General features: G+C 45.0%; 1 long non-coding RNA gene across 3 annotated transcripts in view; it reads left to right on the top strand.

The window, feature by feature from the left end:
• LOC140387685 (uncharacterized) overlaps positions 1–16842 on the top strand; it is a 73175-nt gene extending 56333 nt beyond the window's left edge. For all 3 annotated transcript variants that reach the window (XR_011933941.1, XR_011933942.1, XR_011933943.1), the window contains 2 exons: positions 11433–11502; positions 16412–16842. This is a non-coding gene — a long non-coding RNA (uncharacterized lncRNA). The remainder of the gene's footprint in view (positions 1–11432; positions 11503–16411) is intronic.
• The last annotated feature ends 1274 nt before the right edge of the window (positions 16843–18116 follow it).

Raw genomic sequence — 18116 nt, 5'->3', positions numbered from 1 at the left:
TTGTTGGCATCATTTTAGCTATCCTACACTGTATGGTCTGTGTGGCATTTACAATTTTTCTATAAAGGCTTGTCTTGACTGCCTTAAATTGCCTTGTGCAGGAGCTGGTGCATCTTTGCCTATCCATAGATACGGAATGATCTAATCCTTGCGACTTTAGTGAGGAGGGGAGTCTAACATTAAACGTTAAAATATTTTTTTAAACTGGCAAACAAAGCAGAAGGAAATTCTATCCATACATAACATGTACATTTTGTACTTCTGTATGATAAAAAATAAAATATTTTGGTCTTTTACTTGTATTCCAGATTTTTCAGTTCATCCTGTGGGTTGGTCAATGCTGGTGAGGAAAAGCATTATTATATGGGAGTGTGACATTTGTTTAACTTCCGTCAACTCAGAAAGCTACTTCTCGTGTAATCAGAGCTTTTAACGGGTCAAGCAGAAACAGAAGCATCTGATCAATCCTCTGCTCAATCAAATATTTAAAAAGCATCAGAGCATCTTGGACTTTGGCTAAATGCTCATCCTGAAATCTAGAATCTAATTAGTAGAAAAATCCTTTATTGTCTCTCCATCACACCTGATAAATGAAAGTTCTCACATGCTTATTCTATGTGCTTACACAGTCCAATCCCGAAGGGTTCCAGTAAAAGTTTAACATTCCCAGTGAAAACCGGAAGCAGATGGTTACTTCGGAATTTGTATTTGGGGGAGGCACGATTGTTTTCATCTTCCACAACAGAATATTAAATTAAAATTTACGCGAGTATAATCAATACATTATTATTATTTTGCAGGGGCGAAATGATGTTTAATTATATTGCAAAATGAATATTAGCATAACATTTCTAATTATGTGCAGAAACTTTGGCTACCTATTGCACATACTCCAAAAAGGCAATAGCTCCATGCGTCTGCCTTATTAACATTAGATTCATTATTCATTTACAGTAGCAACAAAGGACTTTAATTCATCTGTGCCTTCCAGCCAACGTTACCCATAGTTGCCCTTGTTAAATAGTGGCCATTTTTAAGGGAAACAAAGAATGCATCTATTTGTTGCAGCCCAATTATGCTAATAGACTGACAGCAGCAATTTTGCAGGGAAATACAGGTTTGGCTCTGCTCACAACAACCTAGAGATTCATAGACTGCTTATCCTGTTATACTTTATGCTGACTGTGTGTCTGCAATAGCTGCACGACAGGCTGTGCAATATCAGCAGTCTCCACTTGATTTAAAGACAGCTGTGAGAGTGGTTGTCCATGCACTCCCAGGAAAAATAGACGTTGGTAGCAAAAAATAAAATAAAACCCTGCACTTTGATTCAAAGCTGTGGCTCTGTTTCAAGGAAAAGATGGCTAACACATTTGCAAGAGCACACACTGTACTTTGTGGGGTCATCATACTTACCATAAATGATCATGTAATGAATAGCTTTTCACTTGGCTCTTTTATGTTATTCTTTCAAGTGTGTAACATTGGCCATTTTAAGTCTCTTCAGCATGCTTTCCACGAACAACCTTGAGGTTTTGTTCAGCAAATTTCTCTCATTAGTACTTCTCCAGTATCTTAATGATAACATACACTGCACTTTCTCTAGCTAAAGATGATAGAGGAGCAGGTCCCAGAGTTGGTCTTCTGTCAACAGAAATGGCCTCAGTGACCTTGGGTCAGGAGAGGAGGGTAAAAAAAACCATTGGAGTTTCCCATTCCTGACGTTCAGTGATGATTGCTGGGAAATGTGTGTGAGTGGATGTAGATGAGGACAGGACGTTAATAAACACATTAGTACACAAACTTTGGAAACACTGGTACATGGGGCGGAATTTTCCTACACCGCCAGCACCGGGTTTCATGGCGGACGTGAGTGGAAAATCTAGCCGCAGGCAAAATGTTAGAAACCCACTCGCCTTCTCTTCATGGCAAGTAAACGGTAGGTCAGTTATCCTGCTGCCTTGTGGCGTGAACCCCATTTGCATTCATTTAAATCTCACAATGCTCAATGAACTGCTGGGGTTGTAGGATTGATCAGCTCCTGCCCTTGGCTGGCATTGCCCACAAGGACAGCACTGTGTTGCAGTACTCATGCTGAACTCCACTTTCAGACACTGATCAATACTGTTGCCGGGTTGGGGAGTTCAGGGGTCTTCTGCTCCAGGTGGCTGACACTGTTGTCTACAAGGCCAGCACTGTGCTGAGGTGCAGAATTCCACTTTTACAAATGAGCATTTTGATCACGGATGGACTGGGAGAGGAGGATGGGAATGACAAACACAAGTGGGGGCAACAGGGAAGGAAGGTTAATGTGCAAGGGCTGGGGGTGGGGGTGGGGGGCGGGGAGAGGAGGTCGTGCAGGAACTATGTTGAAAGGAAGTGGTGCAAGAGCGTGGAGGAGGAGGAGGACTAAAAGAAGGCTGAGGAAAGGCTGAGGGGTGTGAAGCTGGAGCCTGACAAGGGTGTTTGAAACGCTGACAAACAGCAGTTTCATATCTTAGACTGGAAGGGGATGCATGCAGACTCCAGAATAGGAAGAGGGGGGGGGCGGGTGGGTGGAGGGATTTATTAGTGTGACGCATTAGGGATGGTCTGCACGGACATTCAGAAGGTGCGGGGATTAGTTTGGGAGGTTACACTGTAGTTCTTAGCCCTCATGGCAATGGAGGAGTCTGTGAACGTCCAAGTCCTTAGTCTGGGGTTTACAGTTAGGAGTCCCATGAATACAGACACTCCCTTGGAGATGTGGAAAGGAGTCACAGATTACAGACACTCCCCTGGAGATGTGGAAAGGAATCACAGATTACAGACACTCCCGTGGAGATGTGGAAAGGAGTCACAGATTACAGACACTCCCCTGGAGATGTGGAAAGGAATCACAGATTACAGACACTCCCCTGGAGATGTGGAAAGGAGTCACAGATTACAAACACTCCCCTGGAGATGCGGAAAGGAGTCATAGATTACAGACACTCCCCTGGAGATGTGGAAAGGAGTCACAGATTACAGACACCTCCCCTGGAGATGTGGAAAGGAGTCACAGATTACAGCCACTCCCTTGGAGATGTGGAAAGGAGTCACAGATTACAAACACTCCGCTGGAGATGCGGAAAGGAGTCACAGATTACAGACACTCCCATGGAGATGTGGAAAGGAGTCACAGATTACAGACACTCCATTGGAGATGTGGAAAGGAGTCACAGATTACAGACACTCCCTTGGAGATGTGGAAAGGAGTCACAGATTACAGACACTCCCCTGGAGACGTGGAAAGGAATCACATATTACAGACACTCCCTTGGAGATGTGGAAAGGAGTCACAGATTACAGACACTCCGCTGGAGATGTGGAAAGGAGTCACAGATTACAGACACTCCCCTGGAGACGTGGAAAGGAATCACAGATTACGGACACTCCCGTGGAGATGTAGAAAGGAGTCACAGATTACAGACACTCCCCTGGAGATGTGGAAAGGAATCACAGATTACAGACACTCCCGTGGAGATGTGGAAAGGAGTCACAGATTACAGACACTCCCCTGGAGATGTGGAAAGGAATCACAGATTACAGACACTCCCCTGAAGATGTGGAAAGGAGTCACAGATTACAGACACTCCCCTGGAGATGTGGAAAGGAGTCACAGATTACAGACACTCCCTTGGAGATGTGGAAAGGAGTCACAGATTACAGACACTCCCCTGGAGATGTGGAAAGGAGTCACAGATTACAGACACTCCCTTGGAGATGTGCAAAGGAGTCACAGATTACAGACACTTCCCTGGAGACGTGGAAAGGAATCACAGATTACAGACACTCCCTTGGAGAAGTGGAAAGGAGTCACAGATTACAGACACTCCCCTGGAGATGTGGAAAGCAATCACAGATTACAGACACTCCCCTGGAGATGTGGAAAGGAGTCACAGATTACAAACACTCCCCTGGAGATGCGGAAAGGAGTCATAGATTACAGACACTCCCCTGGAGATGTGGAAAGGAGTCACAGATTACAGACACCTCCCCTGGAGATGTGGAAAGGAGTCACAGATTACAGCCACTCCCTTGGAGATGTGGAAAGGAGTCACAGATTACAAACACTCCGCTGGAGATGCGGAAAGGAGTCATAGATTACAGACACTCCCCTGGAGATGTGGAAAGGAATCACAGATTACAGACACTCCCCTGGAGATGTGGAAAGGAGTCACAGATTACAGACACTCCCATGGAGATGTGGAAAGGAGTCACAGATTACAGACACTCCCCTGGAGACGTGGAAAGGAATCACATATTACAGACACTCCCTTGGAGATGTGGAAAGGAGTCACAGATTACAGACACTCCGCTGGAGATGTGGAAAGGAGTCACAGATTACAGACACTCCCCTGGAGACGTGGAAAGGAATCACAGATTACAGACACTCCCTTGGAGATGTGGAAAGGAGTCACAGATTACAGACACTCCCCTGGAGATGTGGAAAGGAGTCACAGATTACAGACACTCGCTTGGAGATGTGGAAAGGAGTCACAGATTACAGACACTCCCCTGGAGACGTGGAAAGGAATCACAGATTACAGACACTCCCTTGGAGATGTGGAAAGGAGTCACAGATTACAGACACTCCCCTGGAGATGTGGAAAGGAGTCACAGATTACAGACACTCCCTTGGAGATGTGGAAAGGAGTCACAGATTACAGACACTCCCCTGGAGACGTGGAAAGGAATCACAGATTACAGACACTCCCTTGGAGATGTGGAAACGAGTCACAGATTACAGACACTCCCCTGGAGATGTGGAAAGGAGTCACAGATTACAAACATTCCCCTGGAGGCGTGGAAAGGAGTCACAGATTACAGGCACTCCCTTAGAGATGTGGAAAGGAGTCACAGATTACAGCCACTCCTTTGGAGATGTGGAAAGGAGTCACAGATTACAGCCACTCCTGTGGAGATGTGGAAAGGAATCACAGATTACAGACACTCCCTTGGAGATGTGGGAAGGAGTCACAGATTACAGACACTCCCCTGGAGATGTGGAAAGGAGTCACAGATTACAGACACTCCCTTAGAGATGTGGAAAGGAGTCACAGATTACAGCCACTCCTTTGGAGATGTGGAAAGGAGTCACAGATTACAGCCACTCCTGTGGAGATGTGGAAAGGAGTCACAGATTACAGACACTCCCCTGGACACGTGGAAAGGAATCACAGATTACAGCCACTCCCTTAGAGATGTGGAAAGGAATCACAGATTACAGACACTCCCCTGGAGATGTGGAAAGGAGTCACAGATTACAGACACTCCCCTGGAGATGTGGAAAGGAGTCACAGATTACAGACACTCTCTTAGAGATGTGGAAAGGAGTCACAGATTACAGCCACTCCTTTGGAGATGTGGAAAGGAGTCACAGATTACAGCCACTCCTGTGGAGATGTGGAAAGGAGTCACAGATTACAGACACTCCCCTGGACACGTGGAAAGGAATCACAGATTACAGCCACTCCCTTAGAGATGTGGAAAGGAGTCACAGATTACAGACACTCCCCTGGAGATGTGGAAAGGAGTCACAGATTACAGACACTCCCCTGGAGATGTGGAAAGGAGTCACAGATTACAGCCACTCTTGTGGAGATGTGGAAAGGAGTCACAGATTACAGACACTCCCCTGGAGATGTGGAAAGGAGTCACAGGTTACAGACACTCCCCTGGAGATGTGAAAAGGAGTCACAGGTTACAGACACTCCCCTGGAGATGTGAAAAGGAGTCACAGATTACAGACACTCCCCTGGAGATGTGAAAAGGAGTCACAGATTACAGCCACTCCCCTGGAGATGTGGAAAGGAGTCACAGATTACAGCCACTCCCCTGGAGATGTGGAAAGGAGTCACAGATCACAGCCACTCTTGTGGAGAGCTGGAATGGAGTCGCAGATCACAGGCAGTCCAGGGACTATGAGGACCTCTGAATTAGAAGTCAATTACAGGTGATAGCAGGCATGTAGCAGTAGCAATCAGTGGGTGCATGGTGTATTCCAGCTGAAGGGAGGGGCAAAGGTTGCGTACTCCTCGGGAAACAAGCACAACTTGGTGTGCTGGCCTGCCTCATAGTCACTATTAGTGGGCCAAGATGTCTCAGTACTGGGCTGCAAATGGAATAGAGATGGTAAGTGGAGGCATCTGCAGCCCATAGATTGAAACACATAATAAAGGGAGTGGGCGCTCATTGCATGAAGATCCCCTGGGGGTGTTCACCTCAGTAGGTGACCATGCACACAGCCTCTAGATGGGATGAGTGGAGGCCCATATGGGGTATGGGCACATTACAGGCGATGGGCTCAGGGGAGAAGGTAGGAATGTCCACCAACTATGGGATCCAGTATTATTGGAGGAGGCTGGAGAAAGACAGGAGGAAGGTCTGCCTTCACATCATGAGGATCAAGGTATATGTCTGGCACATGGACAATGAGAGAAGGAGTGTCACAATCCGTTTGAAAATAAAAGCGAAGAAGCACCATCTTGCTGTACCACAGTAAAGGCATTAGTTGAAAGTATAAGTAAAAGCAAATTTGATCAGGAAGGGTCTAAGGCAGTGTGAGGCTAAAGGGTAAGGAGGCCTCTTCTGGGGGTGCTCTCTAATCTGCTGGTGCAGCAGGGTGAACAGGAGTCAATTTAGTAACCGGCAAGACCTCCTTGGCAAGAAAGTTTTTGAAAGCCAATGCTTTCATTAGGGCTGTTAAAGGACTCAGTGGCTTCACATCACGGTCATTGTATATCAAGAGTAAAACTTAGGGGACTTTGTGAATACAGGCAGTAGTGAAGGAGGCACAGCTGCATCTTATCTGGCATTCCAATAACGAAGGCCAGTCATGTGTTCACCAGAATTGGCATTCATAACTGGCCAAACAGGTTCCATTCATTGACCATGAGCAACAGGCTGGTCATTATTACGCCACATCAGAGATTGAAGCACAGAGCTATTTTGAGTCATTCATCTTGTTTACATCTCATCATCCCACACCGGGCATCCAAACGTCACGGGATTCTGGGATGTCATCCTGGTCACTTCAATGTGTGTGCCAGTGTCTCAGGGACAAGGCTGCATCACTTACCATGAAAGTAAGGTGGGAAGAGTTGTGCATCCTTACATTTCCCATAGGTTTCACGTTCGGAGTTTTTCTTGACCCTTTAATCATTCTTATCTTCAATGTATTAATTTCACAGAGAAGGCAAAAGGATCCAGGGTTCAATGCTGTATTTGCCAGGTTCCTAAAGCAATGGTTGAGGTGATCTCCAGCACGAGGACCTGCCTGAGGGACATGGTCAAGGAGAGCCAGAGTATGAGCATGAGGGTCAGGAGGAGACACGCAGATAATGGAGTCTCCGATTTACAAATGAGCGAGAGGCAGTGCCGGGCACATCTGCGCTTGTTCTGAAATTTAATACATCACATATGCCCCATTCCCTGGGGAGACTTGACACCATGTGGGTTGGAGGCTATCCCCTGCCAATGGCTTTGAAGGTGACGAAAGCGCTTAATTTCTTTGCCTCTGGGTCTTTCCAGGGACCCACAGGAGGCCTGTGTGGCATCTCTACGTCTGCAACAAATCGGTGTACAAGGAAGGACACAGATGCCCATTACAGGAATGCCCATCATTATGTCAGGTTTGTTCAGGATGAAGATTCACTGGGTTCACCGCCATCTCATGACTTCCCAAGGGTGAAAGTGCAATAGGCTGTACCCATGTAGCTAGCGGGCTCCATAGCAGCAGCCCCTAATAGTCAATAGGGCTACCATTCCATCAAGGAACAACTGGTGTGTGTGATCATCGGAAGCACATCCTGCGTGTTCGTGCATGGTACGCTGAGAATTGCCATGACTCCTACATCCTGAGCCACTCCCAGGTGTCTAGGATTTTTGAGGGGCCAGAATGTCTGCAGGGATGGCTGCATGGCGATAAGGGGTATCCACTGGAACGCTGGCTGATGATCTGGTGCATTGTCCTCACAGTTGTTCTGGTGAGAGGTACAGCAATGCTCACAGCTCCACACAATTCCCTTATAAGGCAGACCATGGGGCTTCTGAAGATGCATTTCAGATGCTGGGACTGCTCAGGTGACTGTGATTCACTCCTGATAGGGTTTCCTGCATCATCGTGTTGCGTTTTTCCCAATCTGGTATTGATCCCTTACTGGAGGAGGATGAGAGCTCATCAGTAGGTGAAGATTCAGAGGCCCAGAAAGCTCCATACGCTGCTGGTGGTCAGTGTGCGTGGTTATGCCATGGTGGAAGGAAGCTGTGAAAGATGTACCCGTGGTCCTTTAATTGCTGACAGGTTCCAGGAAGAGAGAAGTTAAGCAAGTGCATATTGCCACATTGTTCCCTTAATGCCATTTCCTTTCATCCCTAATCACTCACAGCAAGATTGAGTCTGCCATTCACACTAGCATGCGCTGACCTCATGAATCACCAAGCCATGACCTCTGCTTCAGTCTGCGATGCCCTGTAAATGCGTTCACTCTGGAAACTGATGAGCAAGAGCGATGTGAGAGAAGACTTGATGCGTTCGTTACCTCTAATGATGCAAACACTGCTGCAACCGAGATGAGGACATGTCGAGGGATCTCCTCCCCCCGTGATTATCATGTGTTTTGTACACCATTGAGAGCACAAATGCTAGTTCTTTAAAGTGAAAGCACATCCTTGAGCCAAAAGTGACATCAAAATTTCTAAATTTTCTTAACTCTACCACTACACCTGTGTGCAGTCCTGATATCCGCACCAGAGGTGGAGGCAGCCTGCTGACTGCCACATCCTGATGGCTGTGATGACCCTGGCGCATGTCCTTTGGTGGTCCGAGGTCTGCAAGGCCCAACTTGATAAGGGCCTCCTTCTCAGGGGCAGAAGTGTTCTCAGCAGCCTGGGCAGCTGATGTAGATGAGGTTACAGGTAGAGGGAACTGTGGGTGGTTTCTCACCCTTGGGAGTGTCCTGAGAGGAGGTCCCTGGGTGCCCGGTTGATGTGGATCTTCCCATGCCTGAGGGCCCCAGCCGACTCCTGCAGGAGATAGTACACCTGGAGGGAGGCCAAGCTGCCTCGTCTCCATGTTGCATATATCTTGATGGGGCCCAACAGGGCGTGTGGCCGTGAAGTGCAAGGCTATGCACAAATACGGCAAAACCTGTGGCAGAAGCGAAGGAGCAGAGGGTGGGTGAGATGCTTGTCCCCTGTGTTTGGTGAGCTCACCCCGGAGGGGCTAGAGGATGGAGTGTGAGCAACATGGTAGAGGGAGTGGTGGTGATGTGAAAGTGTCTGTGAGAGAATTATGTTGATACGTGTCCCCTACTAATGGATGTGTGAGAACCATGGATAAAGCAGCTGTTTGAGTACATGGTACCATGATGAGAGTTTGATATTGGAGGGAGTTGAATGATGACTTACCCTGACGGAGTCGATGAAATCATTCATCCTCTTTCTGAGCTGGATGGCGTTTCGGATGTCGATGCCAATTGTACTGACTTGCTCTACCATGGCCTCCCAGGTCGAAGATGTGGGTGCTTCCTGGAGCCATCCCTGGGATACAGGACATGCCTGCGTGCCTGCACTCCTCTGATCAAGGCCTCAAGAGCTTGGTGGGTGAAGCCGGGTGCTGCCTTCCTTTTGAGGCTGCAGGTCTTGTTCTTTTGCCTGCCGGGCATCTGTGACCGTCTTCTGAAGACAGCTGGGCTAGAGAGAGTGAGATGTATGTGTTGGACTGGCGTTTAAATATGGTGCCCAGACCTTTGAACCTGTCAGCTGGCAGCAGCTAGACAAAGCTCCCGATCCGTCAGGTGATTCAGCCGGATGCTCATCTGTGCATAATGAACAAGTTTCCAAGTACAGAATCGGACATGAGTTCCCATAATTCGCGCCGGGGGGGGTTTCCACCATAACCACTCACCACTTAGTCTCATAAGTAGAAAATGCTGCCCAAAGTCTCAAAGACAAACATTCCAAAATTATTATAAACTTGGGCCAACACTTCTTACTGCTATGCTTTTTCTATCCATTCATTTTAAAATTATGTACTGGCAGACTCAAGAAGGAAGAATGTTACCCTATGCATTATAGTGTTCCAACTATAATGAGCAATCACATAAAAATATGCCCAGCCCTTCACTATAAGACATACTATTATATTTAACATATACATGTATATATTGTTCACTCCACAAATTGCTCCAAAGTGCTTCAAATACAATATACACTCTCCTGCCTGCAGGTTATCTTAAGCAATATTTCAACTTGTTGATTACATTTCCAGCCGTAATATTTTATTTATGATCACATGATGTGGGCACTGCTGACAATGCAGCATTTATTGTCCATTCCTAATTTCCCTCAAGAAGGGGCAATGAGCCACCTTCTTGAATACATCTGGGTGGCTTGCTGGGCCACTTCAGAGGGCAGCAAAGAGCCAACCACATGGCTGTGCGTCTGGGATCACACATAGGTCGGATTGGGTAAGGACGGCAGCCTCTCTTCCCTAAAAGAGATTATGGGCAAAATTCTCCTACCCGCCCCGCCGCATTTCTGCCCCCACCGGCCGGCGGGAGTCTCCGTAACACCGGCCGGTCAATGGGGTTTCCCATTGTGGGGCAGCCCCACGCCGTCGGGAAACCCCCGGGCGCCGGCAAAACGGAGACTCCCGCCGGCGTAGAATGACGCCCCATGTTCTTATTCCGTGTTGTTTTTCAACTAATTGAATTTCAATTCCTCCGCTGCACTCAGTGGACTTTGAACTCACACTTCAGATCATTAGTCCAATATATCAACATGGTGAAATATGACAAGAAATATGCAGCACAATGTTCCGGATTGTTATGACATAGGCTTCTGTCAGGTCCAAAGCCATCACACTCTTTACTGTCACTGTCAGATTGGGCCAATTTAACCTCATCCTGAGAAGAGAACTCTAATAGTCTATAAATGCCTGAGGTTTTATCTCACTCGATTCAGAGTCTGATGCTGTTTTACAAGTGATCTCTCTCAGACAGAAACCCAGAACCTCCATATGTCACTGTCTTTCTTTTTTTAAATCTTATTCCTGCACCATGTTAAAGCTATGGATCAATAGACCTTATAACAAATAGGGAAGCAAACTGGCTTCAAAATTTTGGGTTTAACTGCAAAATCCACGAAATATGAGTCCCCGATGCTGTCCGATTAGACAGAGGAGGACTGTGTTCCTACCATTAAGTCCTGAGCACCATTATATCGTTAACCCCGAATTGATTTAAATCCCTCCTTCTGCCACTCATTGTAATCCAGAAACACACTGGCATTCTTTGCCCTCAGTACTGTGAAGGCACAAATGATGGAAATATATTAAATGCTGTATATTGGTCATTTATGTCTAAGTATAATTCACCTTCCCAAATTTGACCTTATGTTGTTTCCAGTGGAAAATGCCTGAATTGATGGGACAAGTTGCTGGAGTGGTCCTGAAGGATTTTCCAAACTAGTCTACAGGTCTGTTTTAAACTTATTTTATAATAAATTACACACACACACAAAACAATTCTTTTTAAAACGCTATCTTGGAACAAAGAGAAAAACCATGGATAAAACCATTTAAATTGCATTGACAAAAGGAAAAAATAACATTCTTTACATTGAACTTTCAGCCATTTATGAAGTTTATTACTCCTTAGTTTTTTTGGAATGCCCCAGCATATGATTGCACGAGAGAGAGTGCAGAGTAGATTCTGCAGGAGGTTGCCTGGGCTGGAACTTTTCAACGATGAAGAGAGGCTGGGTTTGGTTTCCTTGGAGCAGGGAAGGCTGAGGGGGAACCTGTTGAGGTGCACAAAATTATAAGGGACATAGATAGGGTCGATAGGAGGGAATCTTTCCCCTAAGTTGAGGTGTCATTAACCAGGGGGAATAGGTTTAAGGTGAGGGGTAGGGGGTTTAGAGGGGATTTGAGGAAAAACCTTTTCAACCTGAGGGTGGTGGGAATCTGGAACTCGCTGCCTGCAAGGGTGGCAGAGGCAGGAACCCTCGCAACATTCAAGAAGCATTTAGATGAGCACTTGAAATGCCACAGCATACAAGGCTACCGACCAAGTGCTGGAAAATGGGATTAGAATAGATGGGTGATTGATGGCCGGTGCAGTCACGATGGGCCTCCTTTTCTGCTGTAAAGCCCTATGACTCTGTACCAATCAAGTAACTAACAAACGTGACCTCTGGTGAGTAATCAATGCTTTGTGACTCAAGGAATGAATTGGGCACTGGTCAACAGTTATTATTGCTGACAAGACTTTTTTCCTTTCATGGTCGAGTAGTTCTGGGTGCTGAAGCCCACTAGAACTTTGTCCTTGTTTCCAATATTTCAGAGACTGAAATTGTCCTTTTTTTTTCCATTGTCTATCTTTTCTCAATATTAATTATCACTGTTAATTAACTTTTCTGACTGGTGTTAAACATTACTCACATTTTCACTGTAAAGATACTGTTAGGTTAAGTGACAGTTTTAAAGGAAAAAAATGTTTCAATTCAATGTGTTCATTCTTCACTTCCCACTAATGTGACGGCTGATTGTCTCGAAACATGCAAACTAACCAATGTTGATTAGAAAATTATAGAGGGCAAGGTTTTGAAATATTGGTTTTACAGACAACAATGAAGCTGAGGAACTAAATCCAAATTTATCTTATTATTTCATTGAAGAACTGAACACAAAGAAATAGAATTGTTAGCAGTTGAAGACATTCCTAACCAGACAGCACATTCTTAAAGATTCACCACAGAGAATAGCTGGGTTTTTTAAAAAGGCTTCATCAGTTGTGAATTAATGATTTTTGTGACTTTTTCTAAAGAATGATAACTCGTAAGGGCCCATTGAACTGTGATGATCACCTGTCCTAAAATAGCCATTGATACACTTGAAAAATTACAATCGTCATCATTACTCTGGCACAATTGGCTATTTGACCCTCAATTAATCTCAAAGTCCTGGGATTTCTGCTTAGTTTTCAACCAGTTTTAATCATCAGATCTCACAGGAATCAGCAAAACTCATTATCATTACACTTTCTAAATGTACTGACCTTGATTATTTTTACTGTGCACATCATAATCTTTCTTTCTTGGAGAACCAGTTCCTGCATTGCTTTAGTTAATGGCATTATTATCTCCACCATACACTGAGTTTAATAGCAGTCTCTTATTCCAGTTACCTTATGGCGTTATCTCTGATACAGAAGCAATTTGCTAGTGTAAGCAGCATTCTCGTGCCAGTGCTGCAAGAAATGACACACTTATCTGGGGATTAGACTGCACCTGAGAGCTTTCAACAGTAAATTAGTCTGTGTCCAAGTTAGCAACATTTCTGTTGGGTCTGCCAACTTGGCTCTGCCCGTGGGCAAACTGTGCTGTTCTGCCCAACTGGAAAAGGTCAGCAAAGCGTTTTTGCTACTCTTGACCCACATGGGCCTCTCCTGAATTGGTACAGGCCCCAAATCAGAATAGTGAACTCAAAATGCAATTTTCCACATGGACAGGAGTTACATATGCACTGTTGCTTTAAAGTTCTTTTTGCAAATCACGAACAGCAGTAAACCTTGCTCCATTATTGTCCACTCCACCTTGCAACATAAACAATGTAAATCAGAAAACGGGTCTGTTGGAACTGCGAATCACGATTGGGCGGAGAATCGCGCATTAGCCGAAAATCGAGGTCCTTGACCGCACGCATGCCATCAGGCACGGTGCCGGTCGGTGGCATTCGGTGCCCCCCCCCGCAACCAGGTAGCACCCTGCTGGTGGCGTATCACATGGCCCACCCAAAGAGGACACCCACGATTGATCACATAGGAGGGTGCGGGACAGGAGCCGCAGAGCATTACACTGGCAGGGACGGGTGGTAGGCTTTGTGACCTCTGTCCCCCTTGATGCTGTCCACTGGAGTGACCATATTCAGATGGAACCTACCATCTTCTGGGTGGCACGGGTGGCATGGTGCCACCCAGTTCTGGCCATCGGATGCACCAGTGACAATGGGGGGATTCAGAGGTATTGCGCTGTGCCGGTGCCCTGTCGCGAGTGTCAACAGCACAGGCCCCGTCTCCGCCTCCTACCTTGGGGTGCCCAATGGCCCCCGGGCTACTCCATGGGACATGTGGGCGGGGAGCAGCCGGAGTGAGCTCAGGGGCTACAGTATCACCTGGCGCTGCCAGTCCTGGAGGCCTGCTCTCATCTAGATCAGGGTCTCAATACTCACAGCCATAGAGTACAGGGACTGGGCCATGTCCCTCTGGGACTGGCTCAGGTCAGCCAGTGCCAGGCCAATTCTCTCGACACCCACAGCCATGGCCCGTTGTGATTGGTCCACGCTCTGCAGCACCATAGCAATGTTCATACGGCCCTGGTATATGGCTGCCTGTGACATGGCCGCCCTGACCTGTGCCTCAGCCACCGCCTGCCCTTCAGTCCTGGCGTCAGCACTTAGTCTCTCAAGCAGAGAATCCAGCCCTTAAACTATAGAAGTTGAGATGCCTGTTCCCTGTGTCCTGTTCAGGCTCTGCTCCAACTTCACCTCAAATGACCTCCTCTAACTGCTGGCCCGACTTTTGCTTCTTATATTCCCCTTTCAGGCTCTCTCTAGCTTACAGTTCTGCAGTGCTGTATTTGTGATTTTGGCTGTTGACTACTGACACATTTCCACTTGCCTGCGTGCATCATTTGATGGCTCATAAAGCACAACAATCACCACAGAAGCCTAAGCAAGATAGTCAATTAATGAGAATAAATTACATCACTAAATTTTTTAGGAACAAAGACCTTGGGATTGTTCTGTGTTGTGGCAAGCTAATTAACTGTCATCATAGTTTAGTAAATGGATAGATAGATAGATAAATAGATAGACAAAGGATAAAAAACATTGCATTTTGTTTGGCAATTGGAAAATAGATTAATGTTGGGTTAAACTCTTAAAAAGTCAAATTCTACATTTTCTTGATGGGTATGGAATATCTGATTTCACTTTTCCTGTCACATAGCTCATATTTCATTAATTGTATTTAGTTGTAGTAATAACGTATTTTTTAGTTGGATCATTATGTCCACTACAAGCCTCTTTGCTAATGTATTAGGAATTATTCCAGTCGCATTTTGCTACCAGAACTGATGACTTATAAAGCCAATTAACTGTTACAAAAACAATGCCAAACTAAACATTTAGACTACTTTGATGTTGAGTAACATAATTCCTGTTTCAAATGCACATAGTGTGCTTGGGTACTTCAAGTACTGTCCTACCTGTTTGTATTTTACATACAGAGAGGTGACCATTCCGTTCATTCACCTTCTTGATAATGTATGTTGTTCAGAGTGTTGGCTCCTTCTAAAGAGATATTTGTTAGTTTCCCATTATCAACTGGACTTCACAGCCACCTTCTGCAAGTCGTATCGTACATTATGCCTTCAGGAGAGGAACAACCAATAACATTTCCCTCACACACTCTTGCAGAAATGAATTACGCTCAGCTAGAAAAAGAAGCTTTGAGCATCATTTTCGGTGTGAGAAGGTTCCACTATTACCTTTATGGGTGTCATTTTACCCATTGATGGATCATCGACCCTTGACTACAACCTTTGGGCCATATAAAGGTTTACCTTCTTTGGCAACTAGTAGATTGCAAAGATGGTCATTGATATTGTTGGGACATACTTACGATATCCAGTATCGCAAGTCCAAGCAACATGCAAATGCTGATGTTTAATCACGTTTGCCCTTACAAGTCAAGCATAACCCAGAAGAAAGTTTTGTCAGTATTTTGTATTTCTCACTTGTGGATATTGTACCTCTGACTTTATCTCAAGTTCAAAGATGTACAAGAAGCGATCCAATAATGAGGAAGGTGATGGACTTGGTCCAAAAAGGAACGCTAGCAGATGTTCATAAGAAAAATACAGACCTCAAGCCCTATGTCACATGAAGACTTGAATTGACAGTCCAGAATGGAGTTCTATTATAGGGATTCTGTGTGATTATTCCTCTGTGCTCACGTAGTAGAGTCCTTGACCAACTGCATGAGGGTGATTCTGGTGTGGTATGGATGAAGGAATTAGAACACAGTTATTTTGGGTAGCCAAGATTAGATGGTTAAATTGAACAGAAAGTTGGGCAATGGCAATCTTGTGCAAAACTAAGGAACACTCCACCATTACATCCATGAGAATGGCCGACTCAGCCATGGCAGAGATTACACATTGATTATGCTGGTCCAGCTTTCTCACAAGATGGCGCCAAAACGTGGTGACTCTCTGCAAGCTCTCTCACACAAATCATCTTCTTACATCTCTTATAATCTCTTAAAACTTAATTCTAACACTAATAGTATCTCAAACCTTTCTCTTTTATGTTCCCTTGCAGGTCTGAAGATCTCTACTGACTAGTACTGCCCTCCTGTATGCTTCACCCTATGCATTTACATTGCGTATTTATGTATGCCCTATATTTGTTTCATGTATGGAATGATCTGTCTGGACTGAACGCAGAACAATACTTTTCACTGTATCATGGTAGACATGACAATAAACAAATCCAATCCAATCAGTGGAGGGGCAAGTGTTCTTAGTGATTGTGGATCTGCACTCGAAATGTCCAGAAGTTGCGATAATGAATTCAATGGTGATTGAGCAGATCATTGAAAAATTAGACAAACTATTTGGAACGTGGGAGCAAATTGTCAGTGATAATGGTGCACATTTTACTTTGAAAGAGTTTGAGGATGACTTAAAAGGGAACGGTACACCTCATATCAAGTCAGCTCCATATCATCCAGTAATGAATGTATTGGCTGAATGTTTTGTGCAAACATTAAAGAATTCTATCAAAACATCGAAGGGCTAGAGAACATTATCAAGAAGAGTAAACAAATTTCTAATATCTTATTGGAACAGCAGACATGCTGCCACACAAAGTTCACCGGCAACGCTGTTGTTTAAGAGGAATCTACAAACACAGTTTGATTTGTTAACTTCACCAGATACATCAGAGATTGTCAAATGACATCAAACACAATTGCTAGATGGGGAAAATTTCTAAAAAGTATTCAACCAGTGAGAGAGAGTGTTAGCTAGAAATTGCACCACAAATGAGAAATGCATACCGGCTATGATCCTCGCAAAGGCAGGTCCAATATCATACACCATACAGATGGATGATGAAAGATTTTGGCAACATCATGCTGATCAGTTACTTGGTCCACAAAGTGAAGTTTTACTTTAGACGATCTAGAGAGCTAATATTTGGAACAGAGATCAGAGACAGTGATGTTTCAAACTCTGTTTCTGAGAACTTTTCAATGTCTATAGTGACAGATACTGAAATAACTACTCAAGAGGTACCATGCACAAAAAGGCATGAGGACATCTGAGGTCGCAAGTAGCCGAGTTAAAGTACGGCAAATTCTACCAAATTTGTAGACGTCCATTTTATCCAATAATGTTTCTATCACAGAGGTCGGGACCTCCACTACAGAGACTATCCTATTGAATTATATATGTGGAAAGAAATAACATATCAGGGGATCTGTTGTATCAATGTTAATTGTTGTTGTTCCACTAATGAAGTAAAGAAGGAGGGGTGTTATGTATCTGAGAATACATTCTTATTGGTTCTGCATCATATGAGATGTAGTAACGTCATCAGAGTATTTCCACAGGCTTTGAGCAGACCACCATTGTGATTGTATGAGCAACACCCTTAATAAACCTCCCATCATGTTTTACAAGAATCTAAAGTGTGGGCACCTCCATAACTTATCTTTTTGTGGCAACAAAGAAATATAACAGTGGACTAGCCAGCACTTGCATTTTACATGCGCTCCCACCAGAAAATGCCTGATCCAGCCCCAAATTTCAACGGAAAAGAGCATTGTCATAAAATGAATCCAACACAAAATATTTTGTGGAGGCAAATAAAAGGATAACCAGGGGAAGAAACCGCTACAAATTCCCCTTTGTGCCCAAAGATGTGCAGGTTAGGTGGATTGGCCATGATCAATGCGCGGGATTACGGGAATATGGTGGGGGAGTGGGCCTAGGTAGAGTGCTCTTTTAGAGGGTTGGTGCAG

The sequence above is a fragment of the Scyliorhinus torazame genome, chromosome 13, assembly GCF_047496885.1.
Source record: "Scyliorhinus torazame isolate Kashiwa2021f chromosome 13, sScyTor2.1, whole genome shotgun sequence".
NCBI lineage: Eukaryota > Metazoa > Chordata > Chondrichthyes > Carcharhiniformes > Scyliorhinidae > Scyliorhinus > Scyliorhinus torazame.
This window is presented reverse-complemented; position numbering and strand designations above follow the sequence as displayed.